The 14551-nt window shown below is 46.0% G+C and overlaps 12 non-coding genes across 12 annotated transcripts; all 12 read right to left on the reverse strand.

Annotated features, from left to right (window-relative positions):
* Nucleotides 1–420: 420 nt before the first annotated feature.
* On the reverse strand, nt 421–492 carry TRNAE-CUC (transfer RNA glutamic acid (anticodon CUC)). The gene has a single exon. It is a non-coding gene; the product is annotated as a tRNA-Glu (tRNA).
* Nucleotides 493–3274: 2782 nt separating this feature from the next.
* Nucleotides 3275–3346, reverse strand: TRNAE-CUC (transfer RNA glutamic acid (anticodon CUC)). The gene has a single exon. It is a non-coding gene; the product is annotated as a tRNA-Glu (tRNA).
* A 1679-nt stretch (nt 3347–5025) lies between these two features.
* TRNAE-CUC (transfer RNA glutamic acid (anticodon CUC)) lies at nt 5026–5097 on the reverse strand. The gene has a single exon. It is a non-coding gene; the product is annotated as a tRNA-Glu (tRNA).
* Nucleotides 5098–5301: 204 nt separating this feature from the next.
* Nucleotides 5302–5373, reverse strand: TRNAE-UUC (transfer RNA glutamic acid (anticodon UUC)). The gene has a single exon. It is a non-coding gene; the product is annotated as a tRNA-Glu (tRNA).
* Nucleotides 5374–7407: 2034 nt separating this feature from the next.
* On the reverse strand, nt 7408–7479 carry TRNAE-CUC (transfer RNA glutamic acid (anticodon CUC)). Its single transcript has one exon. It is a non-coding gene; the product is annotated as a tRNA-Glu (tRNA).
* A 204-nt stretch (nt 7480–7683) lies between these two features.
* On the reverse strand, nt 7684–7755 carry TRNAE-UUC (transfer RNA glutamic acid (anticodon UUC)). The gene has a single exon. It is a non-coding gene; the product is annotated as a tRNA-Glu (tRNA).
* Nucleotides 7756–8234: 479 nt separating this feature from the next.
* On the reverse strand, nt 8235–8306 carry TRNAE-CUC (transfer RNA glutamic acid (anticodon CUC)). The gene has a single exon. It is a non-coding gene; the product is annotated as a tRNA-Glu (tRNA).
* Nucleotides 8307–10137: 1831 nt separating this feature from the next.
* TRNAE-CUC (transfer RNA glutamic acid (anticodon CUC)) lies at nt 10138–10209 on the reverse strand. The gene has a single exon. It is a non-coding gene; the product is annotated as a tRNA-Glu (tRNA).
* A 204-nt stretch (nt 10210–10413) lies between these two features.
* Nucleotides 10414–10485, reverse strand: TRNAE-UUC (transfer RNA glutamic acid (anticodon UUC)). The gene has a single exon. It is a non-coding gene; the product is annotated as a tRNA-Glu (tRNA).
* A 1057-nt stretch (nt 10486–11542) lies between these two features.
* Nucleotides 11543–11614, reverse strand: TRNAE-CUC (transfer RNA glutamic acid (anticodon CUC)). Its single transcript has one exon. It is a non-coding gene; the product is annotated as a tRNA-Glu (tRNA).
* A 2278-nt stretch (nt 11615–13892) lies between these two features.
* Nucleotides 13893–13964, reverse strand: TRNAE-CUC (transfer RNA glutamic acid (anticodon CUC)). Its single transcript has one exon. It is a non-coding gene; the product is annotated as a tRNA-Glu (tRNA).
* Nucleotides 13965–14417: 453 nt separating this feature from the next.
* On the reverse strand, nt 14418–14489 carry TRNAE-UUC (transfer RNA glutamic acid (anticodon UUC)). The gene has a single exon. It is a non-coding gene; the product is annotated as a tRNA-Glu (tRNA).
* Nucleotides 14490–14551: the final 62 nt, after the last annotated feature.

The following is a 14551-nucleotide window of genomic DNA, read 5'->3' on the forward strand; positions in this document are numbered from 1 at the left end:
GGAGAGAGCCAGATATCCTAGCCACTAGACCATATCGGTCTTGCTTAACCAAGTCTTAATTCGAATCATAAACCTATAACCTTAAGTTTATTCTTCAAAAACGGTTCAAAAGCACTCGCTCCGATACCGGAAATCGAACCCGAGCCTTCTGAGTGAAAGCCAGGTATCCTAGCCACTAGACCATATCGGACTGGTTTGTGCAACCCTAGATATTAGCCCTATAAATGTGTCTTTAAATTTATCCTTTAAAAGCTGTAAAAAAGCACTGTCTCCGATACCGGGAATCGAACCCGGGCCTTCTGGGTGAAAGCCATATATCCTAGCAACTAGACCATATCGGACTAGCTTAACCAAGTCTTAATTCTAATCATAAACCTATAACCTTAAGTTTATTCTTCAAAAACGGTTCAAAAGCACTCGCTCCGATACCGGTAATCGAACCCGGGCCTTCTGGGTGAGAGCCAGATATCCTAGCCACTAGACCATATCGGACTTGCTTAACCAAGTCTTAATTCTAATCATAAACCTATAACCTTAAGTTTATTCTTCAAAAACGGTTCAAAAGTACTCGCTCCGATACCGGAAATCGAACCCGGGCCTTCTGAGTGAAAGACAGGTATCCTAGCCACTAAACCATATCGGACTAGCTCAACCAAGTCTTAAATCTTTTCTTGAAAAGCGGTACAAAAGCACTCGCTCCGATACCGGGAATAAAACCCGTGCCTTCTGGGTGAGAGCCAGATATCCTAGACACTAGAGCATATCGGACTGGTTTGTGCAACCCTAGATATTATCCCTATAAATGTGTCTTTAAATTTATTCTTTAATAGCGGTACAAAAGCACTGTCTCCGATACCAGGAGTCGAACCCGGGCCTTCTGAGTGAAAGCCAGGTATCCTAGCCACTAGACCATATCGGACCAGCTCAACCAAGTCTTAAATCTATTATTGAAAAGCGGTTCAAAAGCACTCGCTCCGATACCGGGAATCGAACCCGGGCCTTCTGGTGAAAGTCAGGTATCCTACCCCTTAGACCATATCGAACTTGCTCAACCAAGTCTTAATTCTAATCATAAACCTATAACCTTAAGTCTATTCTTGAAATGCGGTACAAAAGCACCTGCTTCGATACCTAGAATCGAACCCGGGCTTTCTGGGTGAAAGCCAGGTATCCTTGCCACTAGACCATATCGGACTAGCTCAACCAAGTCTTAAATCTATTCTTGAAATGCGGTACAAAAGCACTCGCTCCGATACCGGGAATCGAACCCGGGCTTTCTGGGTGAAAGCCAGGTATCCTTGCCACTAGACTATATTGGACTATCTCAACAAAGTCTTAATTCTATTCTTGAAAAGCGGTACAAAAGCACTCGCTCCGATACCGGGAATCGAACCCGGGTCGTCTCGGTGAGAGCCGTATATCCTAGCCACTAGACCATATCGGACTGGTTTGAGCAACCCTAGCTATTAGTCCTATAAATGTGTCTTTAAATTTAGTCTTTTAAAGCGGTACAAAGCACTCGCTCCGATACCTGTAATCGAACCCGGGCCTTCTGGGAGAGAGCCAGATATCCTAGCCACTAGACCATATCGGTCTTGCTTAACCAAGTCTTAATTCGAATCATAAACCTATAACCTTAAGTTTATTCTTCAAAAACGGTTCAAAAGCACTCGCTCCGATACCGGAAATCGAACCCGAGCCTTCTGAGTGAAAGCCAGGTATCCTAGCCACTAGACCATATCGGACTAGCTCAACCAAGTCTTAAATCTTTTCTTGAAAAGCGGTACAAAAGCACTCGCTCCGATACCGGGAATAGAACCCGTGCCTTCTGGGTGAGAGCCAGATATCCTAGCCACTAGACCATATCGGACTGGTTTGTGCAACCCTAGATATTAGTCCTATAAATGTGTCTTTAAATTTATTCTTTAATAGCGGTACAAAAGCACTGTCTCCGATACCAGGAGTCGAACCCGGGCCTTCTGAGTGAAAGCCAGGTATCCTAGCCACTAGACCATATCGGACCAGCTCAACCAAGTCTTAAATCTATTATTGAAAAGCGGTTCAAAAGCACTCGCTCCGATACCGGGAATCGAACCCGGGCCTTCTGGGTGAAAGCCAGGTATCCTACCCCTTAGACCATATCGAACTTGCTCAACAAAGTCTTAATTCTAATCGTAAACCTATAACCTTAAGTCTATTCTTGAAATGCGGTACAAAAGCACCTGCTCCGATACCTAGAATCGAACCCGGGCTTTCTGGGTGAAAGCCAGGTATCCTTGCCACTAGACCATATTGGACTATCTCAACAAAGTCTTAATTCTATTCTTGAAAAGCGGTACAAAAGCACTCGCTCCGATACCGGGAATCGAACCCGGGTCTTCTCGGTGAGAGCCGTATATCCTAGCCACTAGACCAAATCGGACTGGTTTGAGCAACCCTAGATATTAGTGCTATAAATGTGTCTTTAAATTTAGTCTTTTAAAGCGGTACAAAGCACTCGCTCCGATACCAGTAATCGAACCCGGGCCTTCTGGGAGAGAGCCAGATATAATAGCCACTAGACAATATCGGTCTTGCTTAACCAAGTCTTAATTCGAATCATAAACCTATAACCTTAAGTTTATTCTTCAAAAACGGTTCAAAAGCACTCGCTCCGATACCGGAAATCGAACCCGAGCCTTCTGAGTGAAAGCCAGGTATCCTAGCCACTAGACCATATCGGACCAGCTCAACCAAGTCTTAAATCTATTATTGAAAAGCGGTTCAAAAGCACTCGCTCCGATACCGGGAATCGAACCCGGGCCTTCTGGTGAATGCCTGGTATCCTAGCCACTAGACCATATCGGACTAGCTCAACCAAGTCTTAAATCCATTCTTGAAAAGCGGTACAAAAGCACTCGCTCCGATACCGGGAATCGAACCCGGGCCTTCTGAGTGAAAGCCAGGTATCCTAGCCACTAGACCATATCGGACTAGCTGAACCAAGTCTTAAATCTATTCGTGAAAAGCGGTACAAAAGCACTGTCTCCGATACCAGGAGTCGAACCCGGGCCTTCTGAGTGAAAGCCAGGTATCCTAGCCACTAGACCATATCGGACTAGCTCAACCAAGTCTTAAATCTATTCTTAAAAAGCGGTTCAAAAGCACGCGCTCCGATACCGGGAATCGAACCCGGGCCTTCTGGTGAAAGCCTGGTATCCTAGCCACTAGACCATATCGGACTAGCTCAACCAAGCCTTAAATCCATTCTTGAAAAGCGGTACAACAGCACTCGCTCCGATACCGGGAATCGAACCCGGGCCTTCTGGGTGAGAGCCAGATATCCTAGCCACTAGACCATATCGGACTAGCTCAACCAAGTCTTAGTTCAATTCTTTAAAAGCGGTACAAAGCACTCGCTCCGATACCGGTAATCGAACCCGGGCCTTCTGGGTGAAAGCCAGGTATCCTACCCCTTAGACCATATCGAACTTGCTCAACCAAGTCTTAATTCTAATCATAAACCTATAACCTTAAGTCTATTCTTGAAATGCGGTACAAAAGCACCTGCTCCGATACCTAGAATCGAACCCGGGCTTTCTGGGTGAAAGCCAGGTATCCTTGCCACTAGACCATATCGGACTAGCTCAACCAAGTCTTAAATCTATTCTTGAAAAGCGGTACAAAAGCACTCGCTCCGATACCGGGAATCGAACCCGGGTCTTCTCGGTGAGAGCCGTATATCCTAGCCACTAGACCATATCGGACTGGTTTGAGCAGCCCTAGATATTAGTCCTATAAATGTGTCTTTAAATTTAGTCTTTTAAAGCGGTACAAAGCACTCGCTCCGATACCAGTAATCGAACCCGGGCCTTCTGGGAGAGAGCCAGATATCCTAGCCACTAGACCATATCGGTCTTGCTTAACCAAGTCTTAATTCGAATCATAAACCTATAACCTTAAGTTTATTCTTCAAAAACGGTTCAAAAGCACTCGCTCCGATACCGGTAATCGAACCCGGGCCTTCTGGGTGAAAGCCAGGTATCCTACCCCTTAGACCATATCGAACTTGCTCAACCAAGTCTTAATTCTAATCATAAACCTATAACCTTAAGTCTATTCTTGAAATGCGGTACAAAAGCACCAGCTCCGATACCTAGAATCGAACCCGGGCTTTCTGGGTGAAAGCCAGGTATCCTTGCCAATAGACCATATCGGACTAGCTCAACCAAGTCTTAAATCTATTCTTGAAATGCGGTACAAAAGCACTCGCTCCGATACCGGGAATCGAACCCGGGCTTTCTGGGTGAAAGCCAGGTATCCTTGCCACTAGACCATATTGGACTAGCTCAACAAAGTCTTAATTCTATTCTTGAAAAGCGGTACAAAAGCACTCTCTCCGATACCGGGAATCGAACCCGGGTCTTCTCGGTGAGAGCCGGATATCCTAGCCACTAGACCATATCGGACTGGTTTGTGCAACCCTAGATATTAGTCCTATAAATGTGTCTTTAAATTTATTCTTTAATAGCGGTACAAAAGAACTGTCTCCAATACCAGGAGTCGAACCCGGGCCTTCTGAGTGAAAGCCAGGTATCCTAGCCACTAGACCATATCGGACTAGTTCAACCAAGTCTTAAATCTATTCTTAAAAAGCGGATCAAAAGCACTCGCTCCGATACCGGGAATCGAACCCGGGCCTTCTGGTGAAAGCCTGGTATCCTAGCCACTAGACCATATCGGACTAGCACAACCAAGTCTTAAATCTATTCGTGAAAAGCGGTACAAAAGCACTGTCTCCGATACCAGGAGTCGAACCCGAGCCTTCTGAGTGAAAGCCAGGTATCCTAGCCACTAGACCATATCGGACTAGCTCAACCAAGTCTTAAATCTATTCTTGAAAAGCGGTTCAAAAGCACGCGCTCCGATACCGGGAATCGAACCCGGGCCTTCTGGTGAAAGCCTGGTATCCTAGCCACTAGACCATATCGGACTAGCTCAACCAAGCCTTAAATCCATTCTTGAAAAGCGGTACAACAGCACTCGCTCCGATACCGGGAATCGAACCCGGGCCTTCTGGGTGAGAGCCAGATATCCTAGCCACTAGACCATATCGGACTAGCTCAACCAAGTCTTAAATCCATTCTTGAAAAGCGGTACAAAAGCACTCGCTCCGATACCGGGAATCGAACCCGGGCCTTCTGGGTGAAAGCCAGGTATCCTACCCCTTAGACCATATCGAACTTGCTCAACCAAGTCTTAATTCTAATCATAAACCTATAACCTTAAGTCTATTCTTGAAATGCGGTACAAAAGCACCTGCTCCGATACCGGGAATCGAACCCGGGCCTTCTGGGTGAAAGCCAGATATCCTAGCCACTACACCATATCGGACTTGCTTAACCAAGTCTTAATTCTATTCATAAACATATATCCTTAATTTTATTCTTCTAAAACGGTACAAAAGCACTCCCTCCGATACCGAGAATCGAACCCGGGCTTTCTGGGTGAAAGCCAGGTATCCTTGCCACTAGACCATATCGGACTAGCTCAACCAAGTCTTAAATCTATTCTTGAAATGCGGTACAAAAGCACTCGCTCCGATACCGGGAATCGAACCCGGGCTTTCTGGGTGAAAGCCAGGTATCCTTGCCACTAGACCATATTGGACTAGCTCAACAAAGTCTTAATTCTATTCTTGAAAAGCGGTACAAAAGCACTCGCTCCGATACCGGGAATCGAACCCGGGTCTTCTCGGTGAGAGCCGTATATCCTAGCCACTAGACCATATCGGACTGGTTTGAGCGACCCTAGACATTAGTCCTATAAATGTGTCTTTAAATTTAGTCTTTTAAAGCGGTACAAAGCACTCGCTCCGATACCAGTAATCGAACCCGGGCCTTCTGGGAGAGAGCCAGATATCCTAGCCACTAGACCATATCGGTCTTGCTTAACCAAGTCTTAATTCGAATCATAAACCTATAACCTTAAGTTTATTCTTCAAAAACGGTTCAAAAGCACTCGCTCCGATACCGGAAATCGATCCCGAGCCTTCTGAGAGAAAGCCAGGTATCCTAGCCACTAGACCATATCGGACTGGTTTGTGCAACCCTAGATATTAGCCCTATAAATGTGTCTTTAAATTTATCCTTTAAAAGCTGTAAAAAAGCACTGGCTCCGATACCGGGAATCGAACCCGGGCCTTCTGGGTGAAAGCCATATATCCTAGCAACTAGACCATATCGGACTTGCTTAACCAAGTCTTAATTCTAATCATAAACCTATAACCTTAAGTTTTTTCTTCAAAAACGGTTCAAAAGCACTCGCTCCGATACCGGAAATCGAACCCGCGCCTTCTGAGTGAAAGCCAGGTATCCTAGCCACTAGACCATATCGGACTAGCTCAACCAAGTCTTAAATCTATTCTTGAAATGCGGTACAAAAGCACTCGCTCCGATACCGGGAATCGAACCCGGGCTTTCTGGGTGAAAGCCAGGTATCCTTGCCACTAGACCATATTGGACTAGCTCAACAAAGTCTTAATTCTATTCTTGAAAAGCGGTACAAAAGCACTCGCTCCGATACCGGGAATCGAACCCGGGTCTTCTCGGTGAGAGCCGTATATCCTAGCCACTAGACCAAATCGGACTGGTTTGAGCAACCCTAGATATTAGTCCTATAAATGTGTCTTTAAATTTAGTCTTTTAAAGCGGTACAAAGCACTCGCTCCGATACCAGTAATCGAACCCGGGCCTTCTGGGAGAGAGCCAGATATCCTAGCCACTAGACAATATCGGTCTTGCTTAACCAAGTCTTAATTCGAATCATAAACCTATAACCTTAAGTTTATTCTTCAAAAACGGTTCAAAAGCACTCGCTCCGATACCGGAAATCGAACCCGAGCCTTCTGAGTGAAAGCCAGGTATCCTAGCCACTAGACCATATCGGACTGGTTTGTGCAACCCTAGATATTAGCCCTATAAATGTGTCTTTAAATTTATCCTTTAAAAGCTGTAAAAAAGCACTGTCTCCGATACCGGTAATCGAACCCGGGCCTTCTGGGTGAGAGCCAGATATCCTAGCCACTAGAACATATCGGACTGGTTTGTGCAACCCTAGATATTAGTCCTATAAATGTGTCTTTAAATTTATTCTTTAATAGCGGTACAAAAGCACTGTCTCCGATACCAGGAGTCGAACCCGGGCCTTCTGAGTGAAAGCCAGGTATCCTAGCCACTAGACCATATCGGACTAGCTCAACCAAGTCTTAAATCTATTCTTGAAAAGCGGTTCAAAAGCACGCGCTCCGATACCGGGAATCGAACCCGGGCCTTCTGGTGAAAGCCTGGTATCCTAGCCACTAGACCATATCGGACTAGCTCAACCAAGCCTTAAATCCATTCTTGAAAAGCGGTACAACAGCACTCGCTCCGATACCGGGAATCGAACCCGGGCCTTCTGGGTGAGAGCCAGATATCCTAGCCACTAGACCATATCGGACTAGCTCAACCAAGTCTTAAATCCATTCTTGAAAAGCGGTACAAAAGCACTCGCTCCGATACCGGGAATCGAACCCGGGCCTTCTGGGTGAAAGCCAGGTATCCTACCCCTTAGACCATATCGAACTTGCTCAACCAAGTCTTAATTCTAATCATAAACCTATAACCTTAAGTCTATTCTTGAAATGCGGTACAAAAGCACCTGCTCCGATACCGGGAATCGAACCCGGGCCTTCTGGGTGAAAGCCAGATATCCTAGCCACTACACCATATCGGACTTGCTTAACCAAGTCTTAATTCTATTCATAAACATATATCCTTAATTTTATTCTTCTAAAACGGTACAAAAGCACTCCCTCCGATACCGAGAATCGAACCCGGGCTTTCTGGGTGAAAGCCAGGTATCCTTGCCACTAGACCATATCGGACTAGCTCAACCAAGTCTTAAATCTATTCTTGAAATGCGGTACAAAAGCACTCGCTCCGATACCGGGAATCGAACCCGGGCTTTCTGGGTGAAAGCCAGGTATCCTTGCCACTAGACCATATTGGACTAGCTCAACAAAGTCTTAATTCTATTCTTGAAAAGCGGTACAAAAGCACTCGCTCCGATACCGGGAATCGAACCCGGGTCTTCTCGGTGAGAGCCGTATATCCTAGCCACTAGACCATATCGGACTGGTTTGAGCGACCCTAGATATTAGTCCTATAAATGTGTCTTTAAATTTAGTCTTTTAAAGCGGCACAAAGCACTCGCTCCGATACCGGGAATCGAACCCGGGCCTTCTGGGTGAGAGCCAGATATCCTAGCCACTAGACCATATCGGACTAGCTCAACCAAGTCTTAGTTCAATTCTTGAAAAGTGGTACAAAAGCACTCGCTCCGATACCGGGAATCGAACCCGGGCTTTCTGGGTGAAAGCCAGGTATCCTTGCCACTAGACGATATTGGACTAGCTCAATCAAGTCTTAATTCTATTCTTGAAAAGCGGTTCAAAAGCACTCGCTCCGATACCGGGAATCGAACCCGGGTCTTCTCGGTGAGAGCCGTATATCCTAGCCACTAGACCATATCGGACTGGTTTGAGCAGCCCTAGATATTAGTCCTATAAATGTGTCTTTAAATTTAGTCTTTTAAAGCGGTACAAAGCACTCGCTCCGATACCAGTAATCGAACCCGGGCCTTCTGGGAGAGAGCCAGATATCCTAGCCACTAGACCATATCGGTCTTGCTTAACCAAGTCTTAATTCGAATCATAAACCTATAACCTTAAGTTTATTCTTCAAAAACGGTTCAAAAGCACTCGCTCCGATACCGGAAATCGAACCCGAGCCTTCTGAGTGAAAGCCAGGTATCCTAGCCACTAGACCATATCGGACTGGTTTGTACAACCCTAGATATTAGCCCTATAAATGTGTCTTTAAATTTATCCTTTAAAAGCTGTAAAAAAGCACTGTCTCCGATACCGGGAATCGAACCCGGGCCTTCTGGGTGAAAGCCATATATCCTAGCAACTAGACCATATCGGACTTGCTTAACCAAGTCTTAATTCTAATCATAAACCTATAACCTTAAGTTTATTCTTGAAATGCGGTACAAAAGCACCAGCTCCGATACCTAGAATCGAACCCGGGCCTTCTGGGTGAAAGCCAGGTATCCTACCCCTTAGACCATATCGAACTTGCTCAACCAAGTCTTAATTCTAATCATAAACCTATAACCTTAAGTCTATTCTTGAAATGCGGTACAAAAGCACCAGCTCCGATACCTAGAATCGAACCCGGGCTTTCTGGGTGAAAGCCAGGTATCCTTGCCAATAGACCATATCGGACTAGCTCAACCAAGTCTTAAATCTATTCTTGAAATGCGGTACAAAAGCACTCGCTCCGATACCGGGAATCGAACCCGGGCTTTCTGGGTGAAAGCCAGGTATCCTTGCCACTAGACCATATTGGACTAGCTCAACAAAGTCTTAATTCTATTCTTGAAAAGCGGTACAAAAGCACTCGCTCCGATACCGGGAATCGAACCCGGGTCTTCTCGGTGAGAGCCGGATATCCTAGCCACTAGACCATATCGGACTGGTTTGTGCAACCCTAGATATTAGTCCTATAAATGTGTCTTTAAATTTATTCTTTAATAGCGGTACAAAAGAACTGTCTCCGATACCAGGAGTCGAACCCGGGCCTTCTGAGTGAAAGCCAGGTATCCTAGCCACTAGACCATATCGGACTAGTTCAACCAAGTCTTAAATCTATTCTTAAAAAGCGGATCAAAAGCACTCGCTCCGATACCGGGAATCGAACCCGGGCCTTCTGGTGAAAGCCTGGTATCCTAGCCACTAGACCATATCGGACTAGCACAACCAAGTCTTAAATCTATTCGTGAAAAGCGGTACAAAAGCACTGTCTCCGATACCAGGAGTCGAACCCGGGCCTTCTGAGTGAAAGCCAGGTATCCTAGCCACTAGACCATATCGGACTAGCTCAACCAAGTCTTAAATCTATTCTTGAAAAGCGGTTCAAAAGCACGCGCTCCGATACCGGGAATCGAACCCGGGCCTTCTGGTGAAAGCCTGGTATCCTAGCCACTAGACCATATCGGACTAGCTCAACCAAGCCTTAAATCCATTCTTGAAAAGCGGTACAACAGCACTCGCTCCGATACCGGGAATCGAACCCGGGCCTTCTGGGTGAGAGCCAGATATCCTAGCCACTAGACCATATCGGACTAGCTCAACCAAGTCTTAAATCCATTCTTGAAAAGCGGTACAAAAGCACTCGCTCCGATACCGGGAATCGAACCCGGGCCTTCTGGGTGAAAGCCAGGTATCCTACCCCTTAGACCATATCGAACTTGCTCAACCAAGTCTTAATTCTAATCATAAACCTATAACCTTAAGTCTATTCTTGAAATGCGGTACAAAAGCACCTGCTCCGATACCGGGAATCGAACCCGGGCCTTCTGGGTGAAAGCCAGATATCCTAGCCACTACACCATATCGGACTTGCTTAACCAAGTCTTAATTCTATTCATAAACATATATCCTTAATTTTATTCTTCTAAAACGGTACAAAAGCACTCCCTCTGATACCGAGAATCGAACCCGGGCTTTCTGGGTGAAAGCCAGGTATCCTTGCCACTAGACCATATCGGACTAGCTCAACCAAGTCTTAAATCTATTCTTGAAATGCGGTACAAAAGCACTCGCTCCGATACCGGGAATCGAACCCGGGCTTTCTGGGTGAAAGCCAGGTATCCTTGCCACTAGACCATATTGGACTAGCTCAACAAAGTCTTAATTCTATTCTTGAAAAGCGGTACAAAAGCACTCGCTCCGATACCGGGAATCGAACCCGGGTCTTCTCGGTGAGAGCCGTATATCCTAGCCACTAGACCATATCGGACTGGTTTGAGCGACCCTAGATATTAGTCCTATAAATGTGTCTTTAAATTTAGTCTTTTAAAGCGGTACAAAGCACTCGCTCCGATACCAGTAATCGAACCCGGGCCTTCTGGGAGAGAGCCAGATATCCTAGCCACTAGACCATATCGGTCTTGCTTAACCAAGTCTTAATTCGAATCATAAACCTATAACCTTAAGTTTATTCTTCAAAAACGGTTCAAAAGCACTCGCTCCGATACCGGAAATCGATCCCGAGCCTTCTGAGAGAAAGCCAGGTATCCTAGCCACTAGACCATATCGGACTGGTTTGTGCAACCCTAGATATTAGCCCTATAAATGTGTCTTTAAATTTATCCTTTAAAAGCTGTAAAAAAGCACTGGCTCCGATACCGGGAATCGAACCCGGGCCTTCTGGGTGAAAGCCATATATCCTAGCAACTAGACCATATCGGACTTGCTTAACCAAGTCTTAATTCTAATCATAAACCTATAACCTTAAGTTTTTTCTTCAAAAACGGTTCAAAAGCACTCGCTCCGATACCGGAAATCGAACCCGGGCCTTCTGAGTGAAAGCCAGGTATCCTAGCCACTAGACCATATCGGACTAGCTCAACCAAGTCTTAAATCTTTTCTTGTAAAGCGGTACACAAGCACTTGCTCCGATACCGGGAATCGAACCCGTGCCTTCTGGGTGAGAGCCAGATATCCTAGCCACTAGACCATATCGGACTGGTTTGTGCAACCCTAGATATTAGTCCTATAAATGTGTCTTTAAATTTATTCTTTAAAAGCGGTACAAAAGCACTGTCTCCGATACCGGGAGTCGAACCCGGGCCTTCTGAGTGAAAGCCAGGTATCCTAGCCACTAGACCATATCGGACTGGTTTGTGCAACTCTAGATATTAGTCCTATAAATGTGTCTTTAAATTTATTCTTTAAAAGCGGTACAAAAGCACCTGCTCCGATAGCTAGAATCGAACCCGGGCTTTCTGGGTGAAAGCCAGGTATCCTTGCCACTAGACCATATCGGACTAGCTCAACCAAGTCTTAAATCTATTCTTGAAATGCGGTACAAAAGCACTGTCTCCGATACCGGGAGTCGAACCCGGGCCTTCTGAGTGAAAGCCAGGTATCCTAGCCACTAGACCATATCGGACTAGCTCAACCAAGTCTTAAATCTATTCTTAAAAAGCGGTTCAAAAGCACTCGCTCCGATACCGGGAATCGAACCCGGGCCTTCTGGTGAAAGCCTGGTATCCTAGCCACTAGACCATATCGGACTAGCTCAACCAAGTCTTAAATCCATTCTTGAAAAGCGGTACAAAAGCACTCGCTCCGATACCGGGAATCGAACCCGGGCCTTCTGAATGTAAGCCAGGTATCCTAGCCACTAGACCATATCGGACTAGCTCAACCAAGTCTTAAATCTATTCCTGAAAAGCGGTACAAAAGCACTCGCTCCGATACCGGGAATCGAACCCGGGCCTTCTGGTGAAAGTCAAGTATCCTAGCCACTAGACAATATCGGACTAGCTCAACCAAGTCTTAAATCCATTCTTGAAAAGCGGTACAAAAGCACTCGCTCCGATACCGGGAATCGAACCCGGGCCTTCTGGGTGAAAGCCAGGTATCCTACCCCTTAGACCATATCGAACTTGCTCAACCAAGTCTTAATTCTAATCATAAACCTATAACCTTAAGTCTATTCTTGAAATGCGGTACAAAAGCACCAGCTCCGATACCTAGAATCGAACCCGGGCTTTCTGGGTGAAAGCCAGGTATCCTTGCCACTAGACCATATCGGACTAGCTCAACCAAGTCTTAAATCTATTCTTGAAATGCGGTACAAAAGCACTCGCTCCGATACCGGGAATCGAACCCGGGCTTTCTGGGTGAAAGCCAGGTATCCTTGCCACTAGACCATATTGGACTAGCTCAACAAAGTCTTAATTCTATTCTTGAAAAGCGGTACAAAAGCACTCGCTCCGATACCGGGAATCGAACCCGGGTCTTCTCGGTGAGAGCCGGATATCCTAGCCACTAGACCATATCGGACTGGTTTGTACAACCCTAGATATTAGTCCTATAAATGTGTCTTTAAATTTATTCTTTAATAGCGGTACAAAAGAACTGTCTCCGATACCAGGAGTCGAACCCGGGCCTTCTGAGTGAAAGCCAGGTATCCTAGCCACTAGACCATATCGGACTAGCTCAACCAAGTCTTAAATCTATTCTTGAAAAGCGGTACAAAAGCACTCGCTCCGATACCGGGAATCGAACCCGGGCCTTCTGAATGAAAGCCAGGTATCCTAGCCACTAGACCATATCGGACTAGCACAACCAAGTCTTAAATCTATTCGTGAAAAGCGGTACAAAAGCACTGTCTCCGATACCAGGAGTCGAACCCGGGCCTTCTGAGTGAAAGCCAGGTATCCTAGCCACTAGACCATATCGGACTAGCTCAACCAAGTCTTAAATCTATTCTTAAAAAGCGGTTCAAAAGCACTCGCTCCGATACCGGGAATCGAACCCGGGCCTTCTGGTGAAAGCCTGGTATCCTAGCCACTAGACCATATCGGACTAGCTCAACCAAGTCTTAAATCCATTCTTGAAAAGCGGTACAAAAGCACTCGCTCCGATACCGGGAATCGAACCCGGGCCTTCTGAATGAAAGCCAGGTATCCTAGCCACTAGACCATATCGGACTAGCACAACCAAGTCTTAAATCTATTCGTGAAAAGCGGTACAAAAGCACTGTCTCCGATACCAGGAGTCGAACCCGGGCCTTCTGAGTGAAAGCCAGGTATCCTAGCCACTAGACCATATCGGACTAGCTCAACCAAGTCTTAAATCTATTCTTGAAAAGCGGTTCAAAAGCACGCGCTCCGATACCGGGAATCGAACCCGGGCCTTCTGGTGAAAGCCTGGTATCCTAGCCACTAGACCATATCGGACTAGCTCAACCAAGCCTTAAATCCATTCTTGAAAAGCGGTACAACAGCACTCGCTCCGATACCGGGAATCGAACCCGGGCCTTCTGGGTGAGAGCCAGATATCCTAGCCACTAGACCATATCGGACTAGCTCAACCAAGTCTTAGTTCAATTCTTGAAAAGTGGTACAAAAGCACTCGCTCCGATACCGGGAATCGAACCCGGGCTTTCTGGGTGAAAGCCAGGTATCCTTGCCACTAGACCATATTGGACTAGCTCAACCAAGTCTTAATTCTATTCTTGAAAAGCGGTACAAAAGCACTCGCTCCGATACCGGGAATCGAACCCGGGCCTTCTGGTGAAAGTCAGGTATCCTAGCCACTAGACAATATCGGACTAGCTCAACCAAGTCTTAAATCCATTCTTGAAAAGCGGTACAAAAGCACTCGCTCCGATACCGGGAATCGAACCCGGGCCTTCTGGGTGAAAGCCAGGTATCCTACCCCTTAGACCATATCGAACTTGCTCAGCCAAGTCTTAATTCTAATCATAAACCTATAACCTTAAGTCTATTCTTGAAATGCGGTACAAAAGCACCTGCTCCGATACCGGGAATCGAACCCGGGCCTTCTGGGTGAAAGCCAGATATCCTAGCCACTACACCATATCGGACTTGCTTAACCAAGTCTTAATTCTATTCATAAACATATATCCTTAATTTTATTCTTCTAAAA

Source organism: Phalangium opilio, unplaced genomic scaffold (genome assembly GCF_054372755.1).
Source record: "Phalangium opilio isolate 3A_F unplaced genomic scaffold, DU_Popi_V2 ptg000046l_1, whole genome shotgun sequence".
NCBI classification, from domain to species: Eukaryota; Metazoa; Arthropoda; class Arachnida; order Opiliones; family Phalangiidae; genus Phalangium; species Phalangium opilio.